The following is a 7,360-nucleotide window of genomic DNA, read 5'->3' as shown; positions in this document are numbered from 1 at the left end:
AAAGTGAGTTCCAGGACAGCCAGGGCTATACAGAGAAACCCTGTTTCGAAAAACAAAAAACAAAAAACAAAAAAACAAAACAAAACAAAACAAAAAAACAAAAACAAAACAAAACAAAAAAAAACAAAACAAAAAAAAAGAAAGAAAGAAGGCTAGAAATGAGGAAAGGAAAGATAGAAATATCTTTATTATTTGTAAAGTATTCCCCCAAATGACACATATATATTGTTTAAAAAAATAATCAAACAACCAATCTCCCAACTTAAGGAACTGGAATAACAGTCTGCTTATAATTGTTTCCTGCTAAATTGGGGAGAAGAATTCCTGTTTGGGGACCCAAAAGGAAATTGGGAAAAATTGTTAGGTCAAAAGAAAGATAGCTGGCAATATTTGTTGTGCAGTCTCTATGTTCTGAGAAAGTTCCAGGCTTAATTCAAGTGCTGACTGGTACAAACTGAAAGGTTGGATGAATCAAGGTCATATGAGGTCAGTAATTCTTTTGGAAGTTGTTCTAGAAGCAAGTTTCTGGAAACAGCATCAGTTTGAGGCAGGATTGATCAAGGACTTGGAACAGTAGGTCTCAGCATCTCAGCATTCCTGAGGGTGAATCCTGTCAGGGCTTCCCTCTTTGTGATTGTTTGTTTGTTTTGTTTTTACTTTGAACAGAATGCTATATATTATTATGTATATTGGAGGTAATATTTGTTTCTATATTAGCATGATGTATGGAATGTGAAATGTGCACAGATCAGTTAAAGATGAATTTTGGCTCCTTGTTTGAACAGGTGAAAGACAACTGTCTTTATGAATTAGTTTGATCACATAAGCCAGTTGTAATGTAAATCTTCATCCATGCCATATGAAAGTACGGCATGATGAATCTTGAGAACTCTGTAGCCAACAAGATCTGTTGGGTATGTATAGCTGGAGTTCTGGCTAGAGACCTTTTTATGTCTCGGCCAGTTTATGGGCTGTTCCTATGTAGATGGATCAGCAAATTATGTTACCTATCCTGTTTGATCTTCTTGATTTCTTTTTTCCTATCTGTAGTCAAGATCATCATGGGGTCTTCCTCTATCAAATCTGATCCTTATTACTTTGGAAGGAGTCCAAAGCCATTTTTTCTTTTCTGTTAACACAAACATAGAGCCTCTCTCTCAAAATAGCTTGTACTTGGTCCATCAACTTGAAGTCATCAAAAGTATAGTTTGAATTAATTTAGCAGCTTCTTTTTTATTCAGGTCTGATCTGTTTTGACCTCTCTCATAGAGGATTTGTAATACTATTGGAATCTTAGAACTCGTAACAACCTTCATTTTGATAAATTAAAACAGTTTAAAACAAAACAATTTAAAACAATTAGTATCATTTATTTGGACAGGGGATTTTCTGTGTAGTGAACACAGGCTTGGATCTGTAGATTACACTGGCTTCAAACTCACAAGAAACCTATCTGTCCCTGGTTTTCTTTCCTACGTATTAAGATCAAAGGCCTGGATTTATTTATTTATTTAATGTACCCTTAAACATTTATATCAATTCTCATTTACTTATCCTTTTTTTGGAGATTAATATCTTTGATAATTTAAAACAATTAAATACAAGCATTATTATTTATTAAAACGGTTTCTCTATGTAGCCTGGGCTGAACTGGTTTTCTCTGTAGATTAGGCTGGCCTCAGACTCGCAAGAAACCTATCTGTCCTTGCTTTTGTCTCCCAAGCATTGAGCTCAAAAGCTTATATTTATTTACTTATGTATATATCCTTGAAAACATTTATATCATTTCTCATCTCTTCCTCCCTTCAAAATATATCTATAAACCCCTTTCTCTTTATATAGATTAAATTAATATCTTTCTCTCTATTCAACTTTATTCAAATTCCCTTTCAAGTTAGCTCTCATGAGCTGACATTAGTCCTCCTGTGGGAATCCCACATTCAAAGAAGACAGGATGGCTGCTAAGAGTAGCGTGAAACTCTATCCCATGTTAGCTCTCATAATGGCTTTGTTTTTCTGTTGGATAAAAACAAAACAATTCTGCCCCAACCCCAACTCTGGGTCCCCACATTGACTAGAAGAATATACCTTTCCTAAGGGCAAAATGGTTTTTGGCAGCAGAAAAGCATTACTCTTAAATTTGAAATTATAACATAGAAATTATAAACATACTTTTTAAATATTGTCATATTCTCCCTTCTCTTTATATAAATTTAAGATTGATATGTATTTATTTTTTTTAATTGCTAAGAATCCTCCTAATGATTATTAAGCAAAAACCTGTATAATGATTTTAAGGGAAAATTTGTCCTTTTGCATCTCATATGCTTGTTTGCATGTGGCTGCATCCATCAGCAAAGGGTCTCGCCTTGACTCCATTGTGTAAGCCAGTATGGTCCAGAATTAAGAGATCTGTCTCCCTTCTCTGTTAGTTTTTAGTTCAGAAGCTGTGTTGTACCTGCACAATTAAGCTGACGTTTGTCCTCAGCTCAGAGCTGTGCTTTAACAGCAGTGCCAAGTAGCACCCAGGATGAGCCTAGGCTGGCTGCCATTTAGGCCTGCAGTTGAAGCTTAAGGGCTCTGTTGCCTGGCAAGACATTCGGTTCAGTGTGTGCATCTGTGTTTTAGCTCATGTTATGAACCCTGGAATTATGCGTGCCAAATCAGCATGTATTTTAGTCCTTGTCTGGAACTTCTCATGGCTTTTTGCATGGCTTGGGGAAAAGCCAATGTTGCTGAGGAAACATTTTTCCCTGTCTTCCTAATTTTAAAGGGATAATGGGCATGTGCTTTTTATTTGAGAATCAGAAATCAATTTTGTTAAAAGTGAGTTCTTGCCAGACACTGAGGTGCCAATATATTGTTGGAAAATATTTAATGTCAATCTGGTGCTTCTATCCTGCCTGAGTATTCAGTTCCCAAATAAAAGACACACATAAGCCGGATGTGGTGGCACACGCCTTTAATCCCAGCACTCGGGAGACAGGCAGGCAGAATTCTGAGTTAGAGGCCAGCCTGGTCTACAGAGTGAGTTCCAGGACAGCCAGGACTATCTATACAGAGAAACCCTGTCTCAAAAAAACCAAAAAAAAAAAAAAAAGACACACATACCTTTATATTTATAATAAGCCTTAATCAGCACTGGAGCTAGGCAGGTTTCTAGATAGATACCTAGCAGATACCATTTCCATGCCAATAAGCCCACTATATGATTTGCCATGTTTTGTCTGGGTTTCTCTTAACTCCAGTTACCCAGCCCTTGTGGCCATTATTTTAAAAGTCTTTCCCCATGGTATCTTTTCCTCTCTCCATCTTCCTTTCTCTCCTTGTGGTCTCCTGAGACTCCCAACCCAGGAACCCCAAACTCTGCCTATGTCTCTTATGCTCAGCTATTGGTTGTCAGTGTCTTTATTTAACCAATAGTTTTAAGTTATGGGTCAAGGTCACATTGTACCTGCAGATTCTCTCCTTCCTGGGAGCACCAGGTCTTGGGGACCATTATTTAGCATTATAATACAAGTACTACATTTAGGGGTCATTTGGGGTTCTCTAATCCAGGTTTTTATGAATGTCAGAGAAGGTCTTGATAAAATACATATATACTATGCCCAGAAATGAGGGTCTTCAAAATTATAGCCCAAAAGACAGAAAAAATATTCATATGGCCCCAGACACCTCGCCAAAAGGTTCTTTTTTTTTCCTTTCTTTCTTTTTCTTTTCTTTTCTTTTTTTTAGTTTTTTTTTTTTTTCCCCCGAGACAGGGTTTCTCTGTGTAGTCCTGACTGTCCTGGAACTCACTCTGTAGACCAGGCTGGCCTCAAACTCAGAAATCCGCCTGCCTCTGCCTCCCAAGTGCTGGGATTAAAGGCGTGTGCCACCACAGCCCGGCTGGGGGGAGGGATCTTTTCTTACTCCCCGCAAATGGGTTCCCTCAGTGAACCGCCATCCCTTCCCTAGGAAGATAATTAAGCAAGGCCGGAGGATTCAGCTAAGATGCAAAGTGGAAGCTCCTTCTATACCCGACTTGCCCAAGGGCCGTGATTTCCTTCAAATAATTCCTGCTCATTGCAGCTCTAATCTGCCCTCAGTTTTGCACCTCAGGGTCTCAGCCCATAGCAACAGGGGGGTAACCGGAAGCCAGGACTGTGCGCTCATGATTGGATGCTGTACTAACCTGGAGTAGAGTCCCCACCGGAAGAAAGCCCTTGTGGTTGAGACACTCTCCTCCCGGAACTGTAGGGGTCTCCAGCTCAGAGTCTGAGGACGCTAGCTCTCTGAACTTCAAACCTCAAGCGACTTCGATGTGTTCCGGTCATGGAGCATCAAAACAGCAGCTACCCGACTCACGTGGGACCTGAGGAGGAAAAATGGGAAGGTCAGTGCTTTGTAAGAGTGGTGGGTGGGCCACAGCCATGAGGGGAGGAGTGTCCCCCACCCCCGTTCCCCCATCCCCACCCCGGGAGCTGACAGAACGGGCAGAGTGCGCTTGCGCATGCGCGCACCCTCCGTTCACCATCCTTGACATCATGGCGACTTCGCGCCACACTAGGCCCTATTTCCTCAGTTTCAGGTTCTAAAGCACAGACAGCTTTGCCGGATGGAGAGGGAAGAAATGAGGGAGAGAGTGGACGGGGCCTGCCTGGGTCTGGAGCCGCAGCAGCGGAAGGGGACACAGCAGAGGAACTAAGTGAAGGTCAGCCTGCTGCTCGCGCGGCAGGCCTCATGGATAACAGCAACCCAGAGGACAATGGCGACACTGGCTGTGCCCAGGAGAAGGAGGAGCAGCCAGAGGAGCCAGTTCTCAAGGATGCGGTGGGCACTGAGGATGTACTAGCACTGGTAACCCGTGTACATTCTATGCCACTTAGAGTGTGTAGTGTAGAGCCGATTTCAGTTAGTGTTTCCCGGGTACAGCCTATGACACATATGGTGCCCTGCGGACAGTCTGTGTCACGTGTGGTGCCCTGTAGACAGCGTATTCCACATTTGGGGCCCCGCAGACAGTGTATTCCACGTTTGGGGCCCCGTAGACAGCATATTCCACATTTGGGGCCCCGTAGACAGCGTATTCCACGCTTGGGGCCCCGTAGACAGCATATTCCACATTTGGGGCCCCGTAGACAGCGTATTCCACGCTTGGGGCCCCGTAGACAGTGTATTCCACGCTTGGGGCCCCGGAGACAGCATATTCCACATTTGGGGCCCCGCAGACAGCGTATTCCAAGTTTGGGGCCCCGGAGACAGCATATTCCACATTTGGGGCCCCGGAGACAGCATATTCCACATTTGGGGCCCCGTAGACAGCATATTCCACATTTAGGACCCCGTAGACAGCATATTCCACATTTGGGGCCCCGTAGACAGTATATTCCACATTTGGGGCCCCGTAGACATTGTATTCCACATTTGTTGCCCCATAGACAATGTATTCCACGTATGGTGCCGCATGTGCAGCCTATGCCACCTACAGTGCCCCATGTGCAGCCTATGCCACCTGTAGTACCCTCTGTACAGCCTATTCCACCTATGGTGCCCCATATACAAGCTATGCTACCTATGGTGACCTGTATACAGGCTATGCCACCTATGGTGCCCTGTGGACAGCCTATGCCACATATGGTGACCCATGTACAGCCTATGCCACCTATAGTGCCCCATGTGCAGCCTATGCTACCTATAGTGCCCCATGTGCAGCCTATGCCACCTATAGTGCCCCATGTGCAGCCTATGCCACCTATAGTGCCCCATGTGCAGCCTATGCCACCTGTAGTACCCTCTGTACAGCCTATTCCACCTATGGTTCCCCGTATACAAGCTATGCCACCTATGGTTCCCCGTATACAAGCTATGCCACCTATGGTGCCCCGTATACAAGCTATGCCACCTATGGTGCCCTGTATACAAGCTATGCCACCTATGGTGCCCCGTGTACAAGCTATGCCACATACAGTGCCCCGTATACAAGCTATGCCACATATGGTGCCCTGTGGACAGCCTATTCAACCTATGATGCCCCATGTACAGCCTATGCCACCTATGGTTCCCCGTGTACAGCCTATGCCACCTATGGTGCCCCGTGGACAGCCTATGCCATGTATGGTGACCCATGTACAGGCTATGCCACCTATTGAGCCCTCTGTACAACTTATGCCACCTCTTGTGCCCTCTGTACAACTTATGCCACCTTTTGTGCCCTCTGTACAGCCTATGCCCCCTATGGTGCCCCGTGGACAGGCTATACCGCTTATGGTGCCCTCTGTACAGCCTATGCCACCTGTGGTGCCCCATGGACAGGCTATGCTACCTATGGTGCCTCGTGTACAGCTGATGCCACCTGTGGTGCCCCGTGGACAGCTTATGCCACATATGTTGCCCTGTGGGCAGCCTATTCTACCTATGATGCCCCATGTACAGCCTATGCCACCTATGGTGCCCTGTGGGCAGTCTATGCCACGTATGGTGACCCATGTACAGCCTATGCCACCTATGGTGCCCCGTGGGCAGTCTATGCCACGTATGGTGACCCATGTACAGCCTATGCCACCTATGGTGCCCAGTGGGCAGTTTATGCCACGTATGGTGACCCATGTACAGCCTATGCAACCTATGGTGCCCCGTGGGCAGCTTATACCACCTATGGTGCCCCGTGGGCAGTCTATGCCACGTATGGTGACCCATATGGAGCCTATGCCGCCTATGGTGCCCCGTGGGCAGCCTATGCCACCTATGGTGCCCCATGGGCAGCCTATGCCACGTATGGCGACCCATGTACAGCCTATGCCACCTATGGTGCCCTGTGGGCAGTCTATGCCACCTATGGTGCCCCATGGACAGCCTATGCCATGTATGGTGACTCATGTACAGCCTATGCCGCCTATGGTGCCCTGTGGGCAGCCTATGACACCTATGGTGTCCCATGGGCAGCCTATGCCACGTATGGTGACCCATGTACAGCCTATGCCACCTATGGTGCCCTGTAGACAGTCTATGCCACCTATGGTGCCCTGTGGGCAGCCTATGTCACATATTGTGCCCCATGGACAGCCTATGGTGACCCATGTACAGCCTGTGCCAGGCACTGTGCCCCACAGACATCCTGTGCCAGGCACTAGGCCCTTTGTGCAACCTATGCCAGTCGTGATGCCCAATATACAGCCTGTGGCAGTACTGGTGCTTGGAGTACAGCTTATGCCATATATGGTGCGCCATGTATGGACTATGTTAATAATGGTGACGGTTATACAGCCAGTGCCCATTCCTATGCCACATGTGCAGCCTATGGCAGTCATTGTGCTTTGGGCACACAACATGCCCATTCCTGTGCCACGTGCACAGCGTATGCCAATCAGTAGGCCCTGGG

The 7,360-nt window shown here is 45.9% G+C and overlaps 2 pseudogenes; both read left to right on the top strand.

Moving 5' to 3' along the window:
• The first annotated feature begins 4,314 nt into the window (after positions 1–4,314).
• Positions 4,315–5,300, top strand: LOC110287111 (annotated as a pseudogene).
• Positions 5,301–5,423: 123 nt separating this feature from the next.
• LOC110287110 overlaps positions 5,424–7,360 on the top strand; it is a 7,845-nt pseudogene continuing 5,908 nt past the window's right edge.

This window comes from Mus caroli, chromosome X (assembly GCF_900094665.2).
Source record: "Mus caroli chromosome X, CAROLI_EIJ_v1.1, whole genome shotgun sequence".
NCBI classification, from domain to species: Eukaryota; Metazoa; Chordata; class Mammalia; order Rodentia; family Muridae; genus Mus; species Mus caroli.
The sequence above is the reverse complement of the archived record's forward strand: the minus strand, read 5'-3'. Positions and strand labels throughout refer to the sequence as shown.